The sequence below is a fragment of the Microcebus murinus genome, chromosome 25 (assembly GCF_040939455.1).
Source record: "Microcebus murinus isolate Inina chromosome 25, M.murinus_Inina_mat1.0, whole genome shotgun sequence".
Classification (NCBI taxonomy): domain Eukaryota; kingdom Metazoa; phylum Chordata; class Mammalia; order Primates; family Cheirogaleidae; genus Microcebus; species Microcebus murinus.
This window is the reverse complement of record NC_134128.1, coordinates 21,353,954-21,381,748: the sequence shown is the minus strand read 5'-3', so window position 1 is coordinate 21,381,748 and position 27,795 is coordinate 21,353,954. Positions and strand designations below refer to the sequence as shown.

Genomic DNA, 27,795 nt, shown 5'->3' with positions numbered 1-27,795 from the left:
TGAATAGCTGGGTCGACAGGTGCATGCCATCATGCCTGGCTAATTTTTCTATTTTTAGTGGAGTGAGAGATCTCATTCTTGCTCAGGCTGGTCTTGAAATCCTGGCCTCAAGCAATCCTCCCACCTCGGCCTCCCAGAGTGCTAGGATTACAGGTGTGAGCCATGCTCCCGGCCTACTTGGCAGACTTCTATGGAATATCTGCCGTGTGTCAGGCACTGCTTTGGACCTAGCCATGGAAAGGGGAGGCAGAATCCAGGCCCTCTAGAGGTTCCCGATCTGGTGTGAGAGACCAACCCTGAGAAGAGAGAAGTGATAGAGGCAGGCAGAAGGAAAACAGAGGCTGTGCATGTCTTTTTCTGGAAGGTCAGGGAAGGCTTTCTAGAGGAGGAAACACAGCAACTGAATCTTGGCTGGGAGGAGGTTGGCAGACAGAATGGATATCTCTCTCCCAGTAAGCCATAGGCTTAGAGTGGAGAACTATGTCTGGAACACCAACCAGAACTCGTTTGATTGCGAGTGACAGAAACCCAATATGACCTAGTTTAAGCCAAAAGGCAATTCCTTGAGTTGGCTCACATCTGGGATGCCTGGTTCCAGAAACAATTTTATTCAGAGACTCATATGAGGTCATCAGCTTGCTTTTTCTTTTTGGGGGCTCTGTTTATAACTTGGAGTTGCCCTTATTCTCTTCTACTCCAGATAGATTTTCAGCTCATAACATGGAAGGTAGCACCAGCAGTTCCCAGTTCGCATTTACTGACCCCTCGACCCAAGAGGCTTCAGTTCAAATAACCTCAGTGACAGGCCCCCACTGTCATTGGTCCATTCCTCTTGTGGGGACTTGGAGCACCTGATTGATCGAAATTAAATTGGAGTGGAGGAGGAACAGTTCCCTGAAGAAATGGTCGGTGTACATGTGGTGATGGAAGCCGGGTAGCCAAACACATGAGAAAATAGTTGTCCACCAAAGTAGACAAATTGGACTTAATTGCCACAAATGCCACACGATCTTTCTTAGCATCAAGGTTGATTTTTTCCCCCCAAAGTTCACTTAGGTATTTACTTAAGGAGTTTTATACTTTCTCAGGATTCTTAGAGGATTTTGTTTTATTTTAGGAAATATAGCCTTCTCAAGGGGGCTAATAGCTAAGGCTTTCTTTAGAACTTGCACGAATCATAGGTTTCCTTTTTTGTATTGTAAACATTTTTATGCAGCTAAAGGTTGGTCATGGGAGTACCAGGGGGAGAAGAAAGCCTAGCAGGGCCGAATTTGTGAAAGGGGGAGAGAGTGGTACTACGTGAGTGCCATGGTGATAATGGCAAGAAGGGTCACTGTGGACTGTTGACAATCAGTGACTTTCTTGTTTCATGCAAGCGCCATTACCCACATGGTGGGAATATTCAGAGAGAGAGAGAGAGAGAAAGACCAAGGTGCAGGCTGGGCTGGGTCCAACTAAAAGAGGAAGTCAACAAATCACTGGAAATGTGATAAGATGGAGATAACTATTTTATAAAATTTATCTCAGGGAGAATACCATATTGGTGAGAGGCTGCTTGAGGCAAGGGTTGGCCTTGCCTTCAAGGGGATGGGTCCGGTTAACTCTATGGCTTTGCATTTGCTGAGTCGGTATGAGTGTTTGGATGTAGAAGATTCCATGGTGCTAAGTAAATAAATACTGAACAAATGTTTACAGAATATGGGTTTGGGGCACCAGATCCTCAACCTTTCTGGAGCGCTCACATGGTTTATGCAAACAACAGACAGTTCTTGTCCAGGGCCACTTCCTGTTCGAGTGCCATTTGTGAGATGATCAGTACCAGGGTACGGGCTATGGAGCCCTTGTTTGCTGAGCAATCATCCTTATGGCAAATTCTGGAAAACAAATCAGGTCCACCCCATCAGGCCTTTTCATTAAAAGTTCCTGACGGTGTTCTTTAACTCGTGACTTTAGAAAACAACAGAAGTAATTACTCGCAAAGAATAAAAACAACACAAAGCAGTAACTGTTAATTTAGGCATATAAACACAACTAATTACATGTGACTTTTGCAAGTATCGTCTTGTTTAACTACTGATCTTTCTCTCTAGGTAGCACCTCTCATAGATGGCGGGTCAGAATTGCAGGCTTCCTGCTTTTCTAAAATTTTTTCAGGTTGGCGTTGTTCCCTTCTGGGTGCCATTTCTTCCTTGTCTCTTGTTCTCAGGTCTCAAATCTTCTTCAAATCACCACGATTTAAGATTAGTTATGATAGGACAAGCATTTGCCATTCTTTCATTTTTCATACTTCTGCTGCTTTCTACACAATCCAAGGTGGGGAGGGAGGTTGCATTACCCTGTATTTGATTTCCATTTTCTTGGGCTCATTTCTTTTATTACTTACTTATTTATTTATTTTTATTTTTAATTAAAAATAAAATTTTACATATAATTTTATATACTTTTTTGCTCAAGAAACTGAAATCTAACTTATTTATTTTTTATTATTTTTTTTATAGAGAGACGGGGTCTCACTCTTGCTCTGGCTGGTCTCGAACTCCTGAGCTCAAGCGATCCTCCCGCGTTGGCCTCCCAGAGTGCTAGGATTACAGGTGTGAGCCACCACGCCTGGCCTTGGGCTCATTTCTTGTTGGGAGTTCTTGTGCTGTTTTTAAGGCTGCATTTTCTTTTTTGGTGACATATGCTAATGGCTCCTGTAGGCATTCTGAAACTGCTAAGGCAGTGGCTTTTTAAACTTTTTGGACCACAGCCCACAAAAATAAATTCGTTTTGCTGTGCCCAGCACACACATACACATATAGCTGAAATGGAAGTTTCTGGAATAGTACCACCTTACTGCACATAATGGACTCCATTTTACTCTATTCTGTTCCATTTCTATTAAAAAATTAATTTCACAATTTGTTTGAAAGATCTATAGTTTAAAAAACATTGCTCTAAGGCCAGTCTCCCTTGCAAGGTGCTCAAGAAATAGAGATATCTCTAGTCACATTCCTGGGCACATCTCACAAAGCCCTAGGATGCATGGCTGGCTGGGTGATGTCATTTCCTCCTGGTGGGTTCACAATATTTGTAAAATTTCAATGATTCAACTAACTCCTTTCTAATCAGCAGAATGGAAGGGACTTATTTATATATTCATTGGTTCGGGGGAAATGGTTAAATTTGTTAGGAAGGCCATTTGGAAGACAGTAAACATGTGATTCCCTTTACTTTCTTCCCTTACAAATTGTTTTCCTGGACATTCAACCCATAGATGCCCTTTTATGATCAAATGCTATTTGCTCAATATTATTCTGATACTCATTAGAACAGCTCATTATTATTCAAATTTGGTTGTACCAGTTGTTTTACAAACTATCATCAAAATGAACAAAGATCTGATTTCACGTGCTTAGTCGACAAATAGCTCTCACTCCCATGTGCCTCTCACCGGAAATCCGATGGGTTCTTTGGAGTTTCTGTGCTTTTCTTCTTCAACTTTTTCCTGCCTGTCAAAGGTCAGTGTTATCAGTTGTTTGGGGTTCATTGTGCCTAAGGTGATTAGAGAAACTGTCCAGATCTGCTGCAAGAAATGCAACTGCCCGCCCAAACTGCAGCCCCCTTTCCCTTAATAAAAGAATCCCCGTTTTAGTTCAAAGTAGCAAGGACCCAGCTGAAAACACTTGCTCCTTCAGCCTCCCGTGCCTCAGGATTGGTCATGTGACACAGCTCTGGCCAATGAGATGTGAGCTGAGGGATTCTGGGAAGGCTTTTGCTTTCCGGAAGAAGGAGCGGCCGCTTCCCTGGACCTTCGGCCGCCATCTTGCAGCCGCCAGGTAACAACGGATTTGGGGATGAGAATCTACGAGCTAAATGTCAGTCTGCAGATTAGAGAGCGAGCGCGGGTCCCTGAGGGCAGTCCAGAACAGCAACACAAGCTAGGGGTGGCCCACTTGCAGATTTCTGATTATCTGAAGAAAATATTAAGCCCTTAACTTTCTATACCAGATTTTTTTTGTGTGACCTGTAATCAAACAAATGACACAACTGATTCCCCTTCCAGGTTTTAAATGTTTGCATCTGTCTTATTCTTTGATGGAAATTTGATAACTACAAATTATTATGATGATTGCTTCAAGTGTCACTAATTAGAGCCAAAGCTATTTTAGAGTAATTATTAATGAAAGTGCATTGATGTTCTTCCATATGGCATCTAAGTGTGAGAAGCTCCCTCCTCAGACTATCTCAACGGGATTAAAATGCTTTGAGAATTGCTATTCTTTCATTTCCCCCCCCCCCCTGCACGGTCCAGGGATTCAATTAGCTGTGTGCACATAGAGAACAGGGCTAAACCCTTATCTAGAAATGGCGTTTTCAGTCCTCAGCGGTTCTCTTTGGATTGGTGCTTCTCCTTCACGTTTAGATGCTTGTTGGAATGTTCTGGGTCTGAAGAGTTAAGCTGGCAGTTCTGCAGGGTTGACCTTGTCTGATTTGGAGATTCTGATTTTATTCAGGGTCCCGTAAGGGAAACCATTTTGACGACAGCCTTCCTTGGAGCATTTAAGAGGTGGTTTCTGCATGGGAGAAAGAAAAAGATCTGGGCCGGCATGGTGGTGTGTGTCTGTGGTCCCAGCTACCCAGGAGGCTGAGGCGGGAGGATGGCTTGAGCCCGGGAGTTCTGGGCTGCAGTGAGCTCTGCCCATGGGGTGTCCCTACTATCCTGAGAGCCGGGGACCCCCATAGTTGCCTAAGGAGGGGTGGACGGCCCAGGTTGGAAACAGAGCACGTGAAAACTCCTGTGTTGATCAGTAGTGAGATCACACCTGTGAATAATTATTGTACTCCAGCCTGGGCACCATAGCAAGACCTCATCTCTAACAGAAGAAAAAAAGAAAAAGCTTGGATGAGTGTGAACATAAGACTCCTTCATCAGATCTTTGTTTCTGCCATTTATCCATTGGGATCTCTCAGTCAGCATAGAATTTTTCACAGGAATATGTCTATTTTCTGCTCCTCAGACGCATTTTTGGGGGGTGGGGTGGGGCGGGAGGAACAACATGCATTTATTCTCATTTCTCTCAGTGAGAAGTCTAGGTTGGATTGGCCAGATTCTCTGCTAAGGAATCTCTCAAGGCTAAAATCAAGGTTAGCAACATAGCAGAGTTATAGTTTTTTTCTGAAGGTTCTGGGGAGAAATCTACTTCCAACCTCTTTTAAGTTGCTGGCAGGATCCAGTTCCTTATAGTTGTAGGACTGAGGTCCCTTTATGTGGCCTGTCTTCAGCCAATGATGGTGCCTTGAGTCCATCATGCCTCAAATTTCTTTGACTTCCCCTTCGGTCTTCTGCTTTTCTCTCATCTTTTTTAAGGTCAGTAAAAATAAGCCAAGTTACAGTCTATAATAGTCCTGTTCAATAGAAATATAAAACAAGCCATATTTATGTAGTTTAAAATTTCCAATAGTCACATTAAAAAGTGAAATGAAACAGGTGAAAATAATTTTAATGATGTATTTTATTGAAAAAACATAACCAGCATATCATTTTAACATATAATCAATATAAAATTATTATTATAATTTTTTTTTTTTTTTTTGAGACAGAGTCTCACTCTGTTGCCCAGGCTAGAGTGCTGTGGCGTCAGCCTAGCTCACAGCAACCTCAGACTCCTGGGCTCACGCGATCCTCCTGCATCAGTCTCCCGAGTAGCTGGGACTACAGGCGTGTGACACCATGCCCGGCTAATATTTTTTTTATATATTTTTAGTTGTCCAATTAATTTCTTTCTATTTATAATAGAGACAGGGGTCTTGCTCTTGCTCAGGCTGGTTTTGAACTCCTAACCTCGAGCGATCCGTCTTCCTTGGCCTCCTAGAGTGCTAGGATTATAGGCGTGAGCCATCGCACCTGGCCTAAAAATTATTAAAGAGATAGTTACATTCCTTTTTTTTTTTTTTTGGCTATGAAATTGTGCATATATTTTATACTTATAGCACATCTGACTTTGGATTAACCACATTTCAAATGCTCCAAACAGCCACATGTGGTTCATGGCTGCCATATTGGATGGTGCTAAACTTTCCCTCTACCAAATTTCTAGTGTTTGACTACACAAGAAGGTCTCTATCAGTGAGAGTCAAAGTCTCTCCAGTCAGAGAGCATGGAGGTAGCCTTAAAGAATGGAACACACGCAGTATTTAGTGAAGAGAAGACCTCAATTTTAACTCTAGATCTGGCTCTTTCTGGTTGTGTGACTTTAGGCAAATCCCTTAACCTCCTGCACATAAAGTGGATAGAATCATAACACCTCCTCTGTCTCAAGGGTGGGCTGCAAGCCCTTTGATGATAGGGACCACCTTTCCTTTGCATCTCAGGTGTGCCCCATCAGAACTTGACTAGCAGTGGCCAGGTGGGTACTTACTGAATGATCGAAGTGAAATTACTTGTAAACTTCATAATGTTATACTACTGTAAGATATTTGACTTACTCTGTTTCTTGTTAAAGTTACTTCTAATGCTGCAAGTTTAATATGCCAAATAGAGAAATTTTTTTTTGCTGCTAAGAACAAATCTTCAAGGAGAAACGTAGAGAACATTCGAAGTTGAGGTTATTTTCTTCCCTAAGCCTTCGATAGTGATAGTGTGTAGAGGGATCTGGAGTGAAGAATATAGTTTGTGGTCATATTTCATAGAGTGGAGAGAAAGGGTTTTCTTTTTTGTGTATATATGCATTTATTTAAAAAGCTACATGAAAAAGAGACTTATTGGAAGAAATGCCTTTTTATTATGTTCTTGTAACAACCAATCTAGCTAATCCAACTTAAGTTTGCAATATTGTCTACACACAGTCCTTGGGGGACTTACATTAATGAGCAGATAAGGGTGATTTGTTGTTCACACATTCATTGTTTCCATTCTATACTGGACAGCAGTCATTTGGCCCATTTTTCAAAGACCCACTTGAATTGTCTGAACCTGTGAACTTCCTGAAAGTCTAGCCACCAAACTCCAGTAGGAGAGTCAATGGTTGCTCAACTAAAGGGCATTTATTTTAGCCCCTGCCTTGGTGCAAGAGTTTCCCCAAACCAAGACTGACAGTCAAATGTATTTCCTTTCGAGAGACCATAAACAAGAAAATTTCATGCTTCCTGAGATAATGATTCTAATTGATTAAAATCACTTTGGAATTTGCCTGTCTTTGGATTAGTACAGAGACTAGAGTGGAGCTTTATTAAGAAAAATGTGTTAAAATAAAAAGGGTAACTATGTGAGGTGATGGATGCATTAATTAGCTTAATTATAATAATTTCAGAATATATATGTATATCAAATAATTATATTGTATACTTTTAAATATATATTAATAATTTTTTTTGTCAATCATACCTCAATAAAGCCAAAATTTGTTTTTAAAAATTAAAAGAAAAATGTGTTAAAATTTAGACAGGCTTCAGGATGAACTGTGTCGTTGTATGGCAAACCCTGCATAAAACATGCAAATCAACAGTGTGAGTGAGAAGACAAGCTAGTTTCATGTACCTAATGCCTTGTGAACGTGGACCCATAGAGAGAGCAGTTGCTAAACTATGAATCTTTCCCATTTGTTGGTAAAAAGAGCTTCCCTTAGGACTTGTAGCAGAAATCATCCCAGCTTAGTGTGATTTGCTTTGTGAACTTGAAATTAATAAACATGCACTTCAAAAAAATCATTCATTGGGGAAGTCTATTGTTAATGACTATTTCTTGACATACTAGAGCATTTATTCAACTCAAGGGTTTATTGTGATCTTTTAGTTACAAGATGCCAGAGGCATAGACCAGAGATAAAAAGATTATTTTAATATATCTCCGTGTATAGATCATCTATTCTACAGAGGTTATCGACATAGGCTTCTCATTGTGTAGGCAGAATCGCAACAGCTGTGAGTTAGTGGTTGTTTAATCTGGACAGTTTCCTTGGTGCTTTATGTGTGGATGATGTGAGGCTGATAGTTGCCATCTACTGAGTGTCAGTTTCTCACTAAGTGCTGCAATTGCCACTTAAGGTAGCAAACTATTACTCCCATTTTACAGATGAAGCGAGAGGCTTGGAGGATAATTCATCATCCAAGATCAACATCTTGGCCAGGTGTGGTGGCTTGTAATCCTAGCACTTTGGGAGGCTTAGGTATAAGAATTTCTTGAGGCCAGGAGTTTGAGACCAGTCTGAGCAACATAGTGAAACCTCATCAACAAAACACAGAAAAATTAGCTGAGTGTGGTGGTGCACACCTGTAGTCTCAGCTACTTGGGAGGCTGAGGCAGAAGGATTGCTTGAGCCCAGGAGTTTGAGGTTGCAGTGAGCTGTGATGATGCCATTGCACTCTAGCCCAGGCAAAAGAGCAAAACTCTCTTTCTCAAAAAAATAAAAAAACAATTAAGAAAAACAAGATCAACGTCCAATAAATGATAGAACTGGAATTTGTATCTAGGTTAATTGAGGCTCACTACTACTTTGCAGAAATCTCACATAATATTTATTTTTTTCCCTGACCTCATATTTAGTATACAATTTAGATGTAACCCATGGTTCTTTATCTCCTCATCCTCATTTTGAAATGACCTTGAGTTCAACTTGAAACTGATGCTACATTTACTACAATATTCAGTGCCTGAAAGAATGCCTGGTCCGTAGCAAATGCACAAAAAATACTCGTTCAATGAATATTCTGGCTCTTTTTTTGGCAGTGGTCAGTGCTTGGTGGGAAGAATATGGGTTGGAGACTGCTGGGAACATGTATCAAAATTAGAAGTAAACCTTTTCCATTATTTTCAATAATCCATGGCATTTCCAGAGGAAGGCCCACTTGAACCAAGGGAAAATTTGCAGATATCATTAGGAAAGTGTTCATAGGAAGCAAAGAAATATACTTAAGAAATGAGTCCAGCTGTGTGTTTTCCCATTTGGTGATAGACAAAAATCAGTATTTGGGCTTCTCATTTAGAATTCACTGAAACGAAAACATAATCCAAGTTAATTACTGTCCCCTAAGGTATCTGGTTGCACAGTTTTATAAAATTAAAACCTGTTAATCACCCATTAAAAAAAACCCATGCTTTAGATGCAAAACATTTAAAAAAGAAGAAGAAAGGAAATGACGGAAACCCAGTTAGCACCTTTAATTCTTGTCATGACTGTCTGAGTAACCTGGGACAGCAGAGTTTATGAGAGTTTTGGGCTATTAGAAAATTTCTTAGGACTGATTTCCACCAAAAGGACTGAAGGGAGCAGGATGATCCAAAACTTCTCTGGTTTGAATGCCTTGGTATCAATTTTGTCCAAGATCTGTAGCTTTTACTATATAATTTGGCATTATCTATTATATAGCACTGTACAATGCTTTCAAAGAACTTTTTTTATCTCTGTGTTCTGTATTCCTAACTACTCTGCAAGAAGATACTTTGCCTCGTTGCAGCCAGGCTAAATAGTGAATGTTGAGTTAGTTCGGGCCACTTCAGTTGAGAGGATTATATACATTGGGGTGCATTGAAAGGAGGTCATATAAGAAATAGTTGAAGAACTTGGACAGACTATCTTGGAGAAGAAAAGGGTGATGGGAGTATAAGACGAACTGTCTTTGTCTACAAACAGTTGAAGAGCTACCATGTGGAAGAGGCATTGCAATTTTTTCCCAACGTAAGGCCAATGATTTGAAGCTGTAAGAAAGAACTTTCTAACAGAACGACAGTTGTCCAAAGACAAGTTCTCTGGTTTTGCAAAGGTTCAGGCGCAGTCTGAGAGGCCATTTGTTTGGAAGATGGTGTAAAACCTGACACGTCGGCGGGGTGATGGGACTGAAGGAATGTTGATGTTCCTCCCAGTTTTGATACTATTTTCCACTCCAGGCAAGCCATGCTTCTGGGCCACACTGTCATTGCACGGATGGTTGGAGGCACCTTGCACAGTGAGTACTTGGCAGGCGGCGTCTATCTGGCATGCTCTAGGAACGCACGGTAAATACTCAATGCTGTTCAACATATTTTTAAAAACACAAAACTTCTTTTCAAGTATATGTAATAGGCCAGACTCAACTGCTTTGTAAACATGGTCCTCAAAGAATACTACAGACGTACTCATGTGACACTATTTGCCTTCCTGAGCATATACTGGGGAAAAATTAAACCCAAATGCAGCCTCCGTTTTCTCAGCAGAGTGAAGGCATGCAGTAGATTACATAAAGAGATAAGTGAGGCAGAGGAAGCAGAGGTTGGATGTGTTTCCCCTTCAAATCTGTGTGACCCCCCCCCTCCCCCGGGGAAGTTACCTACACGAACTCTAGTTTCTACATTTATAAATACTGAGATAATAATAACAGTCCTCGTGAAGGGTCATTCAGGACACAGACCAATCGGAACTGATGTCTGGCCAACTGTGCCGGACACCAGCCGGGACTTGGTAGCCGAGCAGACCAGCCGAATATCTGTCCCGGTTGCGGGGATTAAATCCAAGTGCAAATGCCTTGTATGGTGTCTAGCACATAGAAGATTCTGGATAAACGTTAATTCTCTCCCATCGCTGGGAAGCTGAGATTGCTGTGATATGTGATAGCAGTTATCTCCAACTTCCCGTGGGATTCAGAATCAGTTTGAATAGCTATGACAATATTATTCCTAGTCCTGTTAGTTTAGGTTCAATTGGTCTTAAATTGTCATTCTGAAAACATATTTATTTCCCCACAGTGTTCATTTGGCTCTGGGTGTATTGGACAGCAGGAGAATGCCATGGGTCTGAGACTATCCTTCTGATGAAAATAGGCAAATGTTTCCCTTTTTATTTCCCATTCGCCAGACTAATCTGCTGAGACAATGGAGGTGGCACAGTTCATCCTAGGGGTGAGAACCACACCAAATTCATAGAAAAGGACATTAGGAAGGGATTGCTTTATTACGGTTATTTTCTGGGTGTGATTTTTATGTTGAATATAGTTGTTGAGTGTGACCCCCCTCAACTTCCTGCTGACCAGTACTGTGGAGTAACTACTTCCCACATTATATCTGCTTGGGATCAGTGCCTATGTTAGAACTAATTCGGGGGAGATCAGTCCTTCCAGGGTGTTATTACATTTCATTTGGCTAAATAGCTCGCTTTCCTTAAGCAAAGATGGCTAATCAATTTAAAGTCAACATGTGCTCAATGTTCTATGATGCTATTATCAGCCAAGTTATGATTTCTTTTTGGAATCAGATCTATGATTTGCTCTCATAAGAGGGTAAGATGAAAGACGAAAATTGTAGTACCATGCAAAAGATGATGTTGATTAGGTATCTCTCTCTTTTTTGCCCTAGAAGAACTCATTTCCACCCTTTGAACAGCTCCAAAGAAATCCTGGCATTCCCAAATATTCCCTGTAAGTTATGCTTTTTTTTTTTTAAGCTTTAACTTATTTCATCGGTAAAAGTGAGAAATCGAGATCTTTTCTCAACAAATGCAATATGAAGTTAGAAGAAGGCATCCAACAAAACCCAGAAAGTAGCTTTATAGATAAAAAGGTAACGTCTGGTCTCAGCTTGTTTTGCTGTGGCCTGCCTAGAAATATTAACCAACTAGTAAAATTAAGAAAATAATCATTATTTTTTTGCAAGCTGGAATACATTTTGTTCCTCCAAACAGACTAATATTTTATTGGGGTTTTTACCCTCAATATTATTGAGGGAGAAATGATTTTCCATGCTAGTTTAATCCTTAGTGACAGGCCACTTCAGAGGTGTACTCAGTCTTTCCATGTTAGGCCACCTTTCAGCGGCCCAGCAGCTAGGACTCGGGAGACCTTTTCTGGTTCTGTAATTCTTGCAGAATTCATCTTCAAGGAGGTGCAAAGGCCATCTTTTAAGTGTTTGCAAAACTCTGACTGGAACTGCTGAGAGATATAATCGGTTACCTTTCTCCTGTGACCCTTAAAATTCGTGTGATCGGTTACTCTCATTTTTCTAGGCCCATTGCCCGATTCATTCTGTGTATGAAATCATGGATCCTGGCATCAGAACCGCTGGGAAAGTTAGTTCTGTTCCAAAGCTGTTAGTGGTGAATTCGCCTGCAGGAAAAAGTGCGAGCATGTTGGTGCTAACACTTTAGCTAAAACCACGTACACACATGCGTGCGTGCACACACACCCTCCTCTCCTCTCTTCTTGCCTTCTAGACACGGCACAGAGAGAGCCTTTAATAAATCAGTGTTTCGGGCCCAAATTCCTCAAAGGCCTTCGTAAGAGCTTTGACGCTGCTCCTTGTGTTGGCGTGAGAGTGGCCTGGGTGGGATCAGTGGTATCTCGTTACGAACCATGCCATCTCCCAAGGTTTGGTGGCTTAAGCTAAAGGAATTGGTATTTTTTATCATCCACACAGAACACTGGGAAGGATTATAAAAAGAGGAGCTATTCCAACCATGGGTCCGTAAAGGGATTTCTCTACGAAGGATATAACAGGAGGGCTCAGCCTTCAGACGGGGCAGGCAGGATTTGGGCAAGGTGCACGACACTCTCCCAGGCTTGCTGGAGACCGGGGCGAGGAGGCAGCGAGGTTCCAGAGCTTGTCACTCTGCACGAAAGACGTGTGAGCGAGCGCACATTTTTGAGGCCACTTCATCGGCAGTGTCCGATCCAGGCGAAGAGCTCCAAGATCCTGCTCGGGTCCGGCTAGTCCTTGGGTTTGGGGGTTCCCTGAAGCATAGCAGAGCCGGAGATGAGAGCTGGTGGCTGTTCTCGTGAGATCCGTGGGGAGGCAGGGCAAGTCTGGCCAGGAGTCGCCTTGCTTGCGGATTGCCGCTCGAGAGGAGGAAATTCACTCCGAGCCGGTTCACTTGGGTTCCTGCTTTTCGGTGTCAGCTGTTGACATGGCTGCTCCGACGCCAGTTCACAGGTGTCGCGGGAGGTCTGCGCGGGTCCTGGCGGGGGATCAGCCCGCAGCGCGGTGAGTCACTCGGGCTGCAACGTGGTGTCTCCTCCCTTCCAAGCGTGTTCTCTTGTGAAACGTCTGCGATGACAAACTGTTTACTGTACCCTGTTTTCCGTCACCTTGAGTTCCTTGCAAGGCCACTTGCCTGTTGTTAGGATGTCTCTGTTATCACTCATCCATCAGGCTATCTGTTTCCACAGGCCCTGCCAGATAGCACCGGGGCCCTCTGAACTCGTGCCCAACAGGCATGCTCGGACTTGAACCGGGCGAGAGCCCTACTTCTTGATCTGGTTTTATGGAGAGCAATTAGCATAGAGGGAACAGGTTTATAGGTAGCACTCAAACTTTAAAATGTTTCATATGCATCGTAATCAAGCTCGTAAAAAAAATAAAACGACTCCAGAGGAAGCTGATTAAATCTCCTCTCCCTTTCTCAGCCTACCCATAGCTGAGGTAGGGGGGACACTTCTCTGGGAACATTAGATTCCTCGTCTAACGGTGTATGTACCACCACCCCATTTAGCCATTTTCGCTTTTCCCCAAAAACCTTGGGTGTGTGCCAGGCGGACCGGCGATGTGAGTTTAAGCCACAGCAAGGACTCGATGGCGGCAGGCGTGTTCCCGGGGCCGGGCCAGGTGCACACACAGTGTCTCGTGTCTCAGCAGCTTGCGGGCAGCCGCGGGGAGGGCAGAAGGGAAGGGGAGTCTGGGATAGAACAGTCACAACGGCGAGGGCCAACTTTTCCAAGCAGGACAGGGCATGCTCCCTGTTGCAAGCACAGGAATTAATCCGACTTGTTGTCACCTATTCCTTTTATGGACTATTTAAGGTTATTCATCAATCAAAAACCTAAATAAAAAATGAAGCCATTCTTCCATATTTAAACTCTTTAACTTGACATTGGCATAAAACTCGATCGGATTTAATTTTATTATAACATGTTGGTAATAGGTTCTAGTGCTACGTTAATTGAGTTATAATAACTAAGGGAAATTGAGGCACGAGTGGGAGACGACATTTTATAACACAGTAAATGACAGGTTAGGCCTGCTCGTATTGGTTGAACTTCTACCATTTCAATGAAATTATGACTTTAGTTTAGGAAATTGCTACTCTAATTCTGGCAGAAGGATGAACAAGACGGCACAGGCAAGCAATAATTTTTGACACCTGGGTTAATTTTATTGTGTGCTTTATGTTATTTTCAATAAAATATATATAGGTAATTAAAAATTGAACTGTGGTGCTTTTTTTGGATTTATAATAATTAGCACATACATTGCACTTTATATTTTCAAAAGCTTTATACATCGTTAATTAACCGTGAGTGAGGTAGTGAGTATCATTATACCCATTGCACAGACGAGCAAGTCGAGCCATGGAGTGTTTAAATAAATTGCCAGAGGGCTCCCAGAATACCAGGGCAGAAGACGGGTTGAACTGCAGAGCCTGTGGCCGCAGTCCTGGCCTGGCCTCTCCTATAGCCATTGTAGCTTTACTCGGAGGTAGGAGACCAGAGCAGCCATAAACTTTCCTATCTTGTTTTTTATCCCCATTTTTGGGGATTTTTAGTAATACTTTCTTTTAATATAGGGACCTCAAAGTGCTTAGTTATATTGAGTCGGCATATCGCTTGGAGGAAGGTGAAGTCTGTATTATTACCAATCTTTCATAGGTGATGGAAACACGGAGTGGCAGCCCCAAATGCCACCAAATCAACGGCAGATCCTAAGTAGATGGGTACCAACAGGACCACAAACTAGACTTTGGCCTTCTGACTCCCATCCTTCCTCAGCCTCTATGGGTCGTGGGAAGGGTTAAAATTCTATAATGACAGCACTGAAGAAGAGAACCCGGCCAGCACGTACTACGTTTTGACTTTATAGAGTGTGTGCGTTTAAACATTGGCATCCTACAGAGCCCCATCATGAAGCCTTTCAAAACACAAAGACAATCCCAATCCTGGGCACTCCTCTTCCTTTACCAAGAAGAATTAGAAAATATTCTTTTCTATTAATGATAGAAATTCTGTTCACTACTGCCCACCCCACTCCCAAATATACGAGCCAAAGCATGTGCTAGCCTTATTCTCTTTTTAAGCACGACATATCCAGAAAGTAGTTAATCCGCTTCTGGTGCTTAAAGATCAAGAATTAACTTCTATAGAAATGACATTTTCCCGTGTTTGTTCCTCTATGTATGGGTACCGAGTGAGAGCCTTAAATGATAGATAACTAACTATCCTACACTTCAATAGTCTCAGTTTTCACTTCTAGGAAATCGGTTTAATTGTAGGCACAATTCCAGACAGAACCAAGTTACCAGCATGAGGATTCCAACCTTGCCCAGTGCCATCATGTGTACCAGTTCCCTGGGAGGCTGATGTTTGGCCCCTTTTCACGTCACTTCTTACAGATAGAAAAAGCAGCCCCTGACTCACTGTGTTCTTATTTTTTTTATTTTTTTATTTTTTTTATTTATTTTTTTTTTGAGACAGAGTCTCGCTTTGTTGTCCAGGCTAGAGTGAGTGCCGTGGCGTCAGCCTAGCTCACAGCAACCTCAAACTCCTGGGCTCAAGCAATCCTTCTGCCTCAGCCTCCCGAGTAGCTGGGACTACAGGCATGAGCCACCATGCCCGGCTAATTTTTTATATATATTTATCAGTTGGCCAATTAGTTTCTTTCTATTTATAGTAGAGACGGGGTCTCGCTCTTGCTCAGGCTGGTTTTGAACTCCTGACCTTGAGCAATCCGCCCGCCTCGGCCTCCCAAGAGCTAGGATTACAGGCGTGAGCCACCGCGCCCGGCCATCACCGTGTTCTTATTGAGGAGAGGTCATCTTCTGTTGGATTTCAAGAACCTGGTAGTTTTTAAAGTGGAAATGAGAACACGAATGGGAACAGAGCCAGGCTGTCGGGCTCAGCGGGGACTGCAAATGGACCGTCGTAGGCCAGATCTGGGCGCCTGTGATGGAAGTGAGATTGGAATATTAATACAAATAATCGCATCAGGAAGGCAGGGAGAGGAATTCTTGTCCCTGTTTACTGTTGTGAGGTTACAGCAGTAAACATCCACCTACCAGCAGAGCCGTGAGCAGTCGATGGAGAGAGGGTGACAATGGCCTTGAGCCAGGCGGCTGTGGGTGCGAGGAGAGCCGAGGAGGCTGGTACCCGAGGCCCCTGAACTTGGACTTGCCCTGCCTTAGCCTTTCCTTTCTCTTTCCTGCAAAGTGCAGGGGCTTGTATATCTTTGACAAAAGTATGGTTTTGTCCAACTTGGAAAGGTGGTTGAACAATAGAGCAAAACTTTGTGAGGGACGCACGTGAAGGGTAGCGGAGGAGGAGGAGGAGGACGCTGCGGCCAGGTAGAGAAACTGAACGGCCATCAATGACATGACGCTTACACTCTAATTTTCATTTGTTTACGTAAAAGTATCACATTCGATACTTTTGAAAGATACTGTGCTGTCAGTGTTAATGTGCTTCCTAAGCATAAATAAAAAACTAAAAGCAAACAGTAAATAAAATGAGTGGCACTTAATAGATGCTTAGTGCTTTGTATACATCGACTCCCTCAGTCCTTACAAGAGCTCTGTGCGGCGGCATGGGCTCATTTTCCAGATGAGGGACCAGGCCTGGAGAGGTTAGTTGCCCAATGCCATCCACCTGATAAGGAAAAAGAGCTTTAACTGCATTCCCGGGTCATTTGGTTCTGATTCTTTTATGACTTTACTTGCAAAACTTGGGGGCACTGGTCGGGCGTGGTGGCTCACGCCTGTAATCTTAGCACTCTGGGAGGCCGAGGCGGGCGGATTGCTCGAGGTCAGGAGTTAGAGACCAGCCTGAGCGAGAGCGAGACCCCGTCTCTACTAAAAATAGAAAGAAATCAATTGGCCAACTAATATATATAGAATTAGCCGGGCATGGTGGCGCATGCCTGTAGTCCCAGCTACTCGGGAGGCTGAGGCAGGAGGATCGCTTGAGCCCAGGAGTTTGAGGTTGCTGTGAGCTAGGCTGACGCCACGGCACTCACTCTAGCCTGGGCAACAGAGTGAGACTCTGTCTCAAAAAATAAATAAATAAAAAACCAAAAAAACTTGGGGGCAGGATAGAATCAGACAGCCCATATTAACACCATGATGTCTGATAGTGTAGTCAATGCACAATCGCTGTAAGTTATAATTACTGTTAACTTCCGTGGTATAATAACCAATTTCCATTGAACTTGCTGCATTGGTTAAAGCCGATAGTATCGTAGGGTCAGGGGGTCCTACTGGCTTCTCCTTAGGACGAGCCTCCCTGCATGTTACCCACTCCTGTCGGGCTGACTCACGCTTCTCTAATGATTTTTTTTTTTTTTTTTTTTTTTTTTGAGACAGAGATTCTGTTGCCCAGGCTAGAGTGAGTGCCGTAGCGTCAGCCTAGCTCACAGCAACCTCCAACTCCTGGGCTCAAGCGATCCTTCTGCCTCAGCCTTCCAAGTAGCTGGGACTACAGGCATGTGCCACCGTGCCTGGCTAATTTTTTCTATATATATATTTTAGTTGGTCAATTAGTTTCTTTATATTTTTATTAGAGGCGGGGGTCTCGCTCAGGCTGATTTCGAACTCCTGACCTTGAGTGATCCACCCGCCTCGGCCTCCCAGTGTGCTAGGATTACAGGCGTGAGTCACCGCGCCTGGCTGTCTCTAATGGTTTCTGCCACGTACAGAGGTGGGGAGTGCCACACACCCCAGGCATCTTTGACCAGGCTCATGCTCACCACCTACCTTGAATCAGCCACACAGGAAGAAAGTGGGAGATCCCATCTTGTGCTAAAATTTCCAGCTTTTGCACCCAGCTTCCCTTTGTCTTCTCTCTGGAAGGTTCGGGCGGTGCAGGTGACAAGAGCAACTTCTGCCACTAAAAAGGCCTGTGTTCTTCGTGCCCAAAGGCACACTGTGCCAAGAGATATAAACAATGTAATCCTAAATCACTCATTTTGGAGATGCATATGCAAACAAACGCTGATTTGAGTCCTCATTTGGGAGACAAGAACATTGAGATTCATGTTCCCGTTGATTTTATCAGTAATTTATCAGATTGAGGAAATTAGTGGGATTTATTTAGCAGTGGATGAGGGAAGATCATGCTGGCCTGGACTGAATAAATCATTTCTCATCTTTCTGCCTAAGTTTTCCTATCTGTAAAGCTAGCCTGCCTTAGGACATAATTCATGAGACTTATTTTTGAGTACTTTGAAGATACAATACGACAGGATTAAGACGACCCTGGCTTAGAAATAAGTGAAAAGTGTGCTGTTAAACTCTTGGACTGGTCTTGCTTGAGGTCTTTAGTAAGCTGATCATGCTGACTCTGCTGCTTTGTAGTTTATAGAATATTGAGCCAGTGGATAGAAAACCGTAGGGGAAAAACAGGTATATCCATTGACTAGCATTTTTTTTTTTGTGGCTGTAGTTTATTATCTATCAATACTCATTCCATAAAACTGACATTAAAGGAAACAGAATAGGAAGGAAGAACCGAATGGTCTGGAGCTCTTGTAGATTTCTTTTCTTTCAAAGAATGCATAGTGATATTCCAGGCAGTTCACATGTACCAATACTGCTAGTCGAGATTTTCTCTGTGGATTGAGAATTATCTATGGGAGCATGTTTTCACGTGTGGCTAAACTTCTTAAAAATCACAGAGGCTTCTAGGGCTATATTATTTCTGCCTAAAGATGGAGGCATAATTTGTATCTTGGGTGTGGCTGTTCTTCAATGACAGAAATGTGTTTACTTAAGTGAAGGATTTTATAAATGCAAGGTTGTGCTCGTTTCATGGCAATGCAGATTCTGTTATTTGATGTGCAGGTATATAATGATGTAAGTTCGAAATCCCTTGCCTAGCTCCAAAATTCAGGTCCCAAGTTGCTATTTGGAAACTGGCTGCTCATTCCGTGGACTCTTAGCTGCTAAGATACAAATTGAGAAGAAAACAAATGAAAAAGAAAAGAGTGCTAAGAAAAAATTGAGAGTGATAGCATGATATACTTTCCCAAGCATAGTGCAGATGTTTGCTTCTTTTATGTTCGAAAGTCTTAATTTCTGCTGTGATTTTGGGGATTGGTTCATCGTGGATAGTGGTCCTTTATGTCGTGGGGTCATTTAACCAGCAGAGACAAAAGATGCCTCCCATACATCATAAGTGAAGAAAGTTTTCTTGAGACACTCACTTATTCACCTTGAGTATTTGGGATTGGATTTTAAGTAAAACAAATTCTCTCAAGAGCCTAATAACCACCTGAGAAAGTGATCGCAGCATAGGAAGAAGAATTAAAAAACAACAATCCAAACTCGGAATTTAGAAGTGCAAGCCCATGCTTTTGACTGAGCTCCCGGACTCTATTTTGAGCCAAACGTTGCAACACCGAGCATTGTGTGGCTTGTTTTTCTGCTGCATCTAAAAGACCTCAGAGCTACGAGGAGGCCGTTGAAGACTGCAGATGGAAACGCCTCTCCGCAGCATTGGTTGAAGGAAACCATAAAAAAAGTGAAAAGTTAATTGTGCTCGTTGAAGAGATTGTGCTATGTCAGCACAAGCATTGTCTGTTTAATGTAGGTCTTGGCCAGGGTCCCGTGAACCATTAATTAATATCATGCGTTAGCCGTCAGCAGGTCAACACGAGTGCTAAATTTCATGATTCCTCTGCAATGTTAAACTGTGGATTTAAAATCATATTCTTAATGAGGATCATGACTATGTCTTTCCTTTGGGCACACATAGCCCTCTTCAGTGTACACTGATGTCTCGACTGTTTCTCTAACTTTGAATGAATCTGAGCCCCTGTCATGAAGAGCCCTGGGTTTTACTCTCCCCTTGAACTGCCCACTTGTTGGGTGTTTTACTGTGGCTCTGCAAGGCTCATGTCCTTTAGTTTCTGGTGCTAACCTCACTGTGTCCTGCCTTTGAGGGCTGCTTTGAGGCTTGTTTGGACCATGTGTGCCAACTGCATTGAGAAATCAGCAGTGTCTTTTCACAGTCTCCATAAGAGCCACTTGTAGTCAACCAGTAGTAGAGAATGTGAAAAAGAATTCACCATTCCCGGCCTGCCTCCCCAGGGAATTTCAAAACCAAAGCACCAAAATTTCTCTTAAATCTGAATCCACATCCTAATTTCACTCAGAGATCCTTTTAACTCCCTGGTTGCAGAAAAGGGAGGTGATTTTAGATTTCGGGCAAAGAAGGGTCCACCTCATTAAATTTCACCGCTGAAATCTCTATTGTTTCTTCCAGCACTCCCGTTTATGGGGCTGACATCACCCAGAGATGAGAGGGAAGTTTTTGTGGCACTGTTTCAAAAGCCAAACACCTCGCAGTTAGTCACTGAGTTAATAACAACAGGAGAACTGTTAAAGATGTACCAAGCTCGCTGGAACTGGAATTACAACAGAGCGACTCGTTGCCGTGCAGGGGGAAAAGCTGCACAAACAAGCACATCCAGCCGGGTCAGAAATGGGCAGAACGACACCCGAGACATCTGAAAGTGGCTTCACGGAAACCCAACCGAACCTGGGGTTGGCCAGTGGCTGGGATGGCAGATGCTGGAACGTTCTCTCCGGGGGGTGACAGATCTCATGTCTGCCCATCACTGGCTTGGTTCAACCAAGCCCAGCACAGCGTGGGACATTCCTCTTACACCTGCCTTTGGCTTGTCCCAGCTGCCTTTTCATGTCTGGCTCCTAAGCAGTAAAAATTTCCACTTACTTTCCACCCATAAGCTTCCTTACCCCCAATCACAAATTCTTTTCTCCCCTCCTATCGTAAATTTATGGCCTTCATATGTCTCCTTCGTCAATTTTGCAAAAAAGAAATAATGTACATACACTAAAAAGGCAAAAGAAAGACAACATTTTGCCATTAAAATTTCAAAAAGGCATTCTACTTAGAGTCTGTATGTTGGCTCTTTTCTGAAGCAGTCACTCTCAAAATCTGAGAGATATTTTATGTTTTTGCAGCTGTATGGCTTTAAGACAGGATCAGAATCATTTATTGGCATTTCTGACTGAACTTTTTGTTTTTATAGGTGTGTAAATGTGTTATCGAAGATATTTTGGCATTTACCGAAGACTCAAGTTTGTAGGCTTTAAAGAGAACTGCTACTTTTTCCTTTTCTTTCTTTCTTTCTTTCTTTTTTTTTTTTTTGTTCTGCTTTCTTGAAAGAGAAGAAGTGGTTTGCTTGACAGGTGCTCTGGATTTTTACACTAAGTCTTTGACTAAATTTATTTTGCTGGAGGTTATTTGCTCTGAAAAGCTAAAATTCCAGCGGTCGTGAGGACATCCCCCCTCCCCACCCCTCTGGCCATGGCTTGTCCAGCGCTCTATGTGAACGTTACTATTTCATTTCCATTTCTCCGGAAGCATCATTTTGCCATCGTTTCAGATTTCTCCGACTAGACTTTAGCAATGATTCCCAAACCTGGCTACATGTCAGAATTAGGTAAAATCTCTGTGTCAGGGTCTGCGTGACCCTGGCGATGAGCCGGTTTGGAAGCCTCTGGGTGGGACAGGTGTGCACGTGGGAAGGCGGATGGGAATGGAAACAAACGCCTTGCTATGCACCTGCCAGTACAAGGCAGGGCCCAAGCGACTGCTCACTCGTGTTTACGTTCAACAAACACTTATTGAGCACCTACTGCGTGCAGGCACCGTGCCAGGCATTAGGATGCTGAAATGAACGAGGCCCAGCCCACCCTTGATGTTCTTCCTAGTATAGTGAGTGAGCCTGGCATGGAAACACCTTCCATTGCACATGGAAACTCAGCCGAGCTCTAGGGTTGACAGAGGGTCCCAAAGGACACCCCTAAGGTGAACCTTGACAGGCAGCAGGGCCCAAGGCACTGAGGGGGCTGCAGGGACAGTTTGCACATGCGCAGTGCGTGAGCCGAGCAGGGGGCGGGGCTGGGAGAAAGGGCTCGGATGGGGCTGGGGGAGAAGGCTAAGCTGGGTGTGGGGAGCTGCCCTGGTGCCTTTGCTGCCCCCCACCTGCCACGGGTGCAGGGACAGGTGCAGGAAGAAGCCCCTGGAAGACCTGGCGTCCCCACGATGCGACCCTGGTGCCTCCAGCCCCATCTCAGCCCTTTACCAACCACAGGGCCTTTAGGCTAAGAGTGGGCAGACTTGCAAAGTGCCAGCGCTTACCTTTCCTGTTGAAGAAAAGATTTGAAAACAGAAGAGAGGAGGAGAGATAACAAGGCAAAATACAAGGGACCTCCCCACTGTCTCTCCTACCCCATCAGTGCTTTCCTGGTGTGTGTTGGGGGGTGGCAGTTCTGAGAAAAGTTCAGGGGAATGGAAGAGAGTATAGCATTTGTAAAAGAGCAATAAAGACAAAGTCCTGTTCTTCTGGCTGAGCCTGCTAAGTTTTGATGTTCATTTTCTTAAAAAAAAAAAACAAAAACAAAAACAAAAAAACCCAAAGCAGTTTCTGGCTGCCGCTGAGCTACAGGGCACAGGACTAAAGGGTGGCTGCAGGCGCAAGAGGGGAAAAGAAATGCACAGATCCAAATACCGGGCTTGTGTTCGCTCTGTGTGGGCAGAAGGTTTTATGCTTATTTTTTATTTCATACATCATTAAAATGCTTTGGCATTTCCCCCAACTCAGCATGCTTTTAAAAAATTAATGAGGAAGGAAAACACTAAAAAGAAATAAGATTGTGATTGTCTGTAGCAAGGTGCTATGGAAAACAAGGGCCCTGAGATTTTCCTCATCAATCCATTTTTCTGTAGAGATAGTTCCTGCCAGACGACCTCGCTTTTCCCCGGCCATGAGAACTTTTCAACGTGTGATTGGAAGTCAGAGAATGTCCGTGATTCCAACAGCTGTATCCTTTCTGTGGCCTTGGGTAAGGCCCTTAACCTCTGGGTGCCTCAGTTTCCCCCTCTATAAAATAGGGATAATCATACTTAATTACTTCACCGTGCTGAGGTAAGGATTAATTAGTTGATGTTTGTAAACGGCTTTGAAGCCAGAAAATGCTACAACAGAGCTAAGCATTATTATTAATAATACATTTCAACTGAGTTAATAATTGCATTTGCCCTCTCAAATCTCCCTGGCAGTTTCAGCTGGTGAACTTGGTTTTTTTTTCAACTTCACTCATTAAAAAGAAATGAAAAGCACCACTGCTGGCAGGGACTAACTGTGGTTTTCACCGCACGGTGTGAGCTCACCTGTGCCACAGGTGAGAGTAGTATATACCTGCTCCCTAAGAATTCAGTAGGAGGTTCTGTAACAGGGGCCCTCAAACTTTGTAAACAGGGGGCCAGTTCGCTGTCCCTCAGACCATTGGAGGGCCAGACTATAGTTTTAAAAAAACTATGAACAGATTCCTATGCACACTCCACATATCTTATTTTGAAGTAAAAAAACAAATGGGCAAAACACTCGCATGTGGCCTGCGGGCCATAGTTTGAGGATGCCTGGTCTATAAGATGCCAAATGGGGTGGAAGGTGCTTTTACTGCTTAAGCCATTTTAAAAAGTAAGAAAAAAAAATTGCTGGTCACAGTGTGCAAGGTAAGAATCGAGCCGATCTGGGGGTAACCACTTTCCAGAATTGATTCAATTCCTACGCTCTGGACCTAACCACAGGGTAGTTTATCTGTTGTCTAACTCAGGTTGTTTTCTTCTCTTTGGTCCCTTTTTCTGGCCTCCGCCCTTTCCTGTGCTAGGTCACTTGAGGGTGTGCGGTGTGTGTGCATTTGAAATCTCTTGTGAGATCCAGGTCTGTCTCCTCCTTTCATTTGTGTCAACTCAAAGAGGCACTTTTGCATCGTTTAACTCAGACCCGTCAACATAAGATGAGCATTTCAGCGGGATGATATCACGGTAAAGCTCTTGGTACATGGCAGAGGTTCAAGAAATATTTGTCTAGTGGAGCCAGGTCTTTGAGACTTCCTGAGTTCCTGATGTTAGAACACTTACTAAAAAAGAAATGATGTAATACCTGCCCAGGCCGGGATGCTTCTGCCCAGCCTCTGGTTGGATGTGCATTTTGCAAAATTTTTTCCCAAAGGGAGAATTTGCTCTTAGCTCTTATCTAGCCATCCTCTGCTTCCGTGGTTCTCCACCTGGAGTCTCCAGGCCCGGGGAGAGGGGGGGGGGGTTAGAAACTCAGCACGTCGGGCCTCGGCTTGGAGACCACAGGTCTAGCTCAGTTCCATTGTGATCTGTGACATACTCCAGGGAGCCTGACCCAAGGACAGCAGCCACAGCCATGCCGCTGGGCAAGGAAACAGCAACACCATGATGCTAGAACTCAGGGCCTTCACCCCAGAGGGAAAAATCTGCCTGGGTAATCCGAATGATACCCTTGCAATTGGTAGGGAGCTGAGGAGGAAGGTTTAGGCCACTTATATAAAAAAATTCAGAATATTACGGGGGTATAAAAGTTGTGGTTATATGAATTATTTATGTACAGTTTGAGTTGAAGTTATAAGTGTGTCCATCACCATATATAGTGTGCATTGTACCCATTAGCTGTGAATTTACCCATCCCCTCCTCCCCCTCCCACCTGCTTGATTTCCGTTGAGTTTTACTTCCGTATGTGCACCTGAGTGTTGATCGATTAGTTCCAATTTAATGGTGAGTACAGGTGGTGTTTGTTTTCCCATTCTTGCAATACTTGACTTAGGGGGATGGTCTCCAGTTCCATCCAGGCTACCACAGGCAGTATTAGTTCACTGTTGTTTTTTTTATGGCTGAGTAATACTGCATGGTATACGTATACCACATTTCATTAATCCACTCGTGTATTGATGGGTACTTGGGTTATTTCCACATCTTTGTGATTATGAATTGTGCTGCTATATAAACATTCAAGTGTAAGTGCCTTTTTTATAAAATGTCTTTTTTTTTTCCCTTTGGGTAAATCCCCAGTAGGGATTGCTGGATCAAATGGTAGGTCACTTTTAGTTCTTTGAGGAATCTCCATACTACTTTCCATAAAAGGTGTACTAGTTTGCAGTCCCACCAGCAGTGTATGAGTGTTCTTTCTCTCCGCATCCACATCAGCATCTGTTGTTTGGGGACTTTTTGATAAAAGCCATGCTCACTGGAGTTAGGTGCTATCCCATTGTGGTTTTGATTTGCATTTCCATGATGATTAGAGATGTCGAGCATTTTTTCATATGTTTTTTTTGGCCATTAGTCTCTTTTCTTTTCAAAAGCTTCTGTTCATTTCTTTTGCCCACTTTTTAATGGGGTTGTTTGATGTTCAGGCCACTTCTTTCTCCTTCCCAGAACTCCTACCTATGCTTCCTGACCCTAGGACGGCTGCCCAACCCATTCCGAGTCCTTTTCTCTGAATTGCTCTTTATCGGCTGTGCCACTCAAATGAATGCTTACGCACATCCAGCGTGTGGGGTTGCTGTGATTTGATGCCAGCTGTGACTTCTTGGGTCAGCCGGTGCTGAATGAGGACAGACGACATGTCTTCATATTCCTGACTTCCCGCTGCGGCTCTCATGGCGACATGTGCTCCATTCTAGGTTGATCTCTACGGGCCTCTGACCTAGAGACTGGCACCATTTCCAAACAGAGCTGTGCTTCGGGTCGGGATGCAGTGATGGGAGGTGAAGACAGCGGTGGGGCTCGTCTCTGCTTAAGCGAGTATATTCGTGTTGAACATCAGCCTGTCACCTGCTCGGCAAGAACTTCATGAGACACAACTTTGTAGTCACGCAGCTGACTTTGAGTTATAAACTTAATTTTTTTAAGGGCAATGGGAGGTAGTAGAAAGGTTTTTTGGTCTATTGAACTGTGATGGCAACTCAGAGACTTAGGTACCCCCAGTTTTATTATGCATTTTCTTGGAATTCTGCATCAAGCAGTAAATCAACAAAGACTGGTTCTATGCTACCATTTTCTGAACCTTCCTGGCTGGCACCTTGAAGCCCCCAGCTCAAGCGCCGTGGCTCTGACTTTGGGAAAGGCTGTGATTTAATGGTGAGAACCCTTGGTTTCCTTCAGCAGATTCTAGAGTTGATTTGAGTAATTTGACTTTGAGTAATTCGAGCCTAAGGGCTTGATACTGCCTTTGGAGAATGATAAATAGCACAGCAAGGACAGGACCGGCTCCCTTTGCTCGGTATCTCCTGTCTGTGGGACTCGCAGGTGCCATACAATCTCGAGCTGATATCCTGGGGATAACAGTAATTAGAGTCTTCAAAGTCCTCGGCAAACATTCATTAGCAGCTCTCAGGGGAGAAGAGAGAGAAGGGGAACAGATGACAGAGGATCATTCCCATTTTGCAGACATGGGAAATCAAGGCAGAAAAATTAGATGCCTTGCCTAAAACCACATTCTCAAAACTGAATTGAAAACAGAGGTGGCTTACTTTCCCATAGAGTTGGGAAGGCCCTAGAAAGACACAGTTAACTATCCGCCATGTACCGGGGATTCTCAGTCTTTGTAACATCGGCACTTTGGGTCAGATAATTCTTTGTTCTGTGTGTACACGCATACTGCAAGCTGTGTATGGTCCCTGCAGTTTACTGAGCATTGATACTTATTGGACTCGTGGCTTGCTTGTAACAAACAGAATGTGGCACAAATGACAGGAGGTCCCTCCTGAGGGAGGGTTAGAGAGAGACCTGCTCTTCCTGTCTCCCTCTCTCGCTGTCCCTGTGGGAACAGCTGCCACATGGTGAGTCGCCCTGTCAAGAGGCCCCAGTGGCAGGCAGGGCTCCACCACCAACCCCCAGGCCCCGAGACTGCAGTCCAGCACCCCACAAAGAACAGAGTCCCCCAGGAACCACGTGAGCAGACTTGGACCCCCTCCCCAGCTGGGCGTTGGAGGGCTCTGTCGCTGCAAACGCGAGAGCACGTGGGGCAGAGGCCCCCAGCTAAGCCTCTCCTGGAGTCGTCACGCACAGAAGCTGGGAGACAACATGTGTTCTTGTTTTAAGCCGCTATATTTTGCAGTAATTTGTTATATAGCAATAGATAAGGTTACGGGCTGAATTGTGCCCCACCTCCCACCCGCCACCCCTGCTCCCTCGAATTCACACGTTGAAGGCCTGACCAACAGGACACCTCAGAATGTGACTGTATTTGGGGACAGATCCTATAAAGAGGCTGTTAATAGGAAGCCATCAGGGCGGACCCTAATCCAATCTCACTGGTGTCCTTACAAAAGGAAGAGACACCAGGATGTCTGAGCACAGAGAAAAGGCCACGTGGGGACACAGGAAGGTGGCCGTCTGCAAGCTAAGGAAAGGGGCTGCAGGAGAAACCAGCCCTGCTGGCACCTTGTCGTGAACTTCCAGCCTCCAGAACTGGGAGAAATAAATTTCTGTTGTTGAAGCTACACAGTGTCTTGTTGTGACAGTCCTAGCAAACAACTACAGATGACTGACATGCCTTCTTATTTTACAGGTGTATGGTAAAGCCTCAAGTCGACTAGCTGGTCAGTAGTCACGTGGCACGCACTTGGCCACCTGTGTAATTGTCCCTGTCAGCTAACCTCTCCGGAAGTCCATCTCCTCATCCGCAAAATGAAAGCTGAGACCAGACCGGGGTTGGCGAATGGTGTGGGCCGAGTCTGGCTTGCTGCCTGTCTGTGCAAATAAAGTTTTATTGGAACAGGGCCACGCTCGTTTGTGTGCGTATGTCTATGGCTGCTTTGGCACTATAACAACAGAGTCAAGTAGGAGTTGAGTAGTTGCTATGGAGATCAAGAAAGCCTATCATATTTACTTATATAGGTCTTTACGGGAAAAATTTGCCTGCCAATCCCGGGACTCCACAATTTCCAAGGAATCATCAAGTTTTAAAATGCCAGAATCCTAGGACCACAGAACCTAGGACCCCGACAGCCAGTGTGATTTCCTTTACATTA

General features: G+C 43.8%; 1 long non-coding RNA gene across 3 annotated transcripts; it reads left to right on the top strand.

Annotated features, from left to right (window-relative positions):
• The first annotated feature begins 3,763 nt into the window (after window positions 1–3,763).
• Window positions 3,764–27,544, top strand: LOC105858252 (uncharacterized). Of its 3 annotated transcripts, none has more exons than XR_001148068.2 (4): window positions 3,764–3,818; window positions 9,742–9,924; window positions 10,700–10,852; window positions 11,306–11,369. It is a non-coding gene; the product is annotated as an uncharacterized LOC105858252 (long non-coding RNA). The 3 variants fall into 3 exon arrangements; XR_012914877.1 differs by lacking the exons at window positions 9,742–9,924; window positions 10,700–10,852; window positions 11,306–11,369 and adding exons at window positions 20,188–21,391; window positions 22,681–22,796; window positions 27,333–27,544 and having other exon boundaries at window positions 3,770–3,818; XR_012914878.1 differs by lacking the exons at window positions 9,742–9,924; window positions 10,700–10,852; window positions 11,306–11,369 and adding exons at window positions 22,681–22,796; window positions 27,333–27,544.
• Window positions 27,545–27,795: the final 251 nt, after the last annotated feature.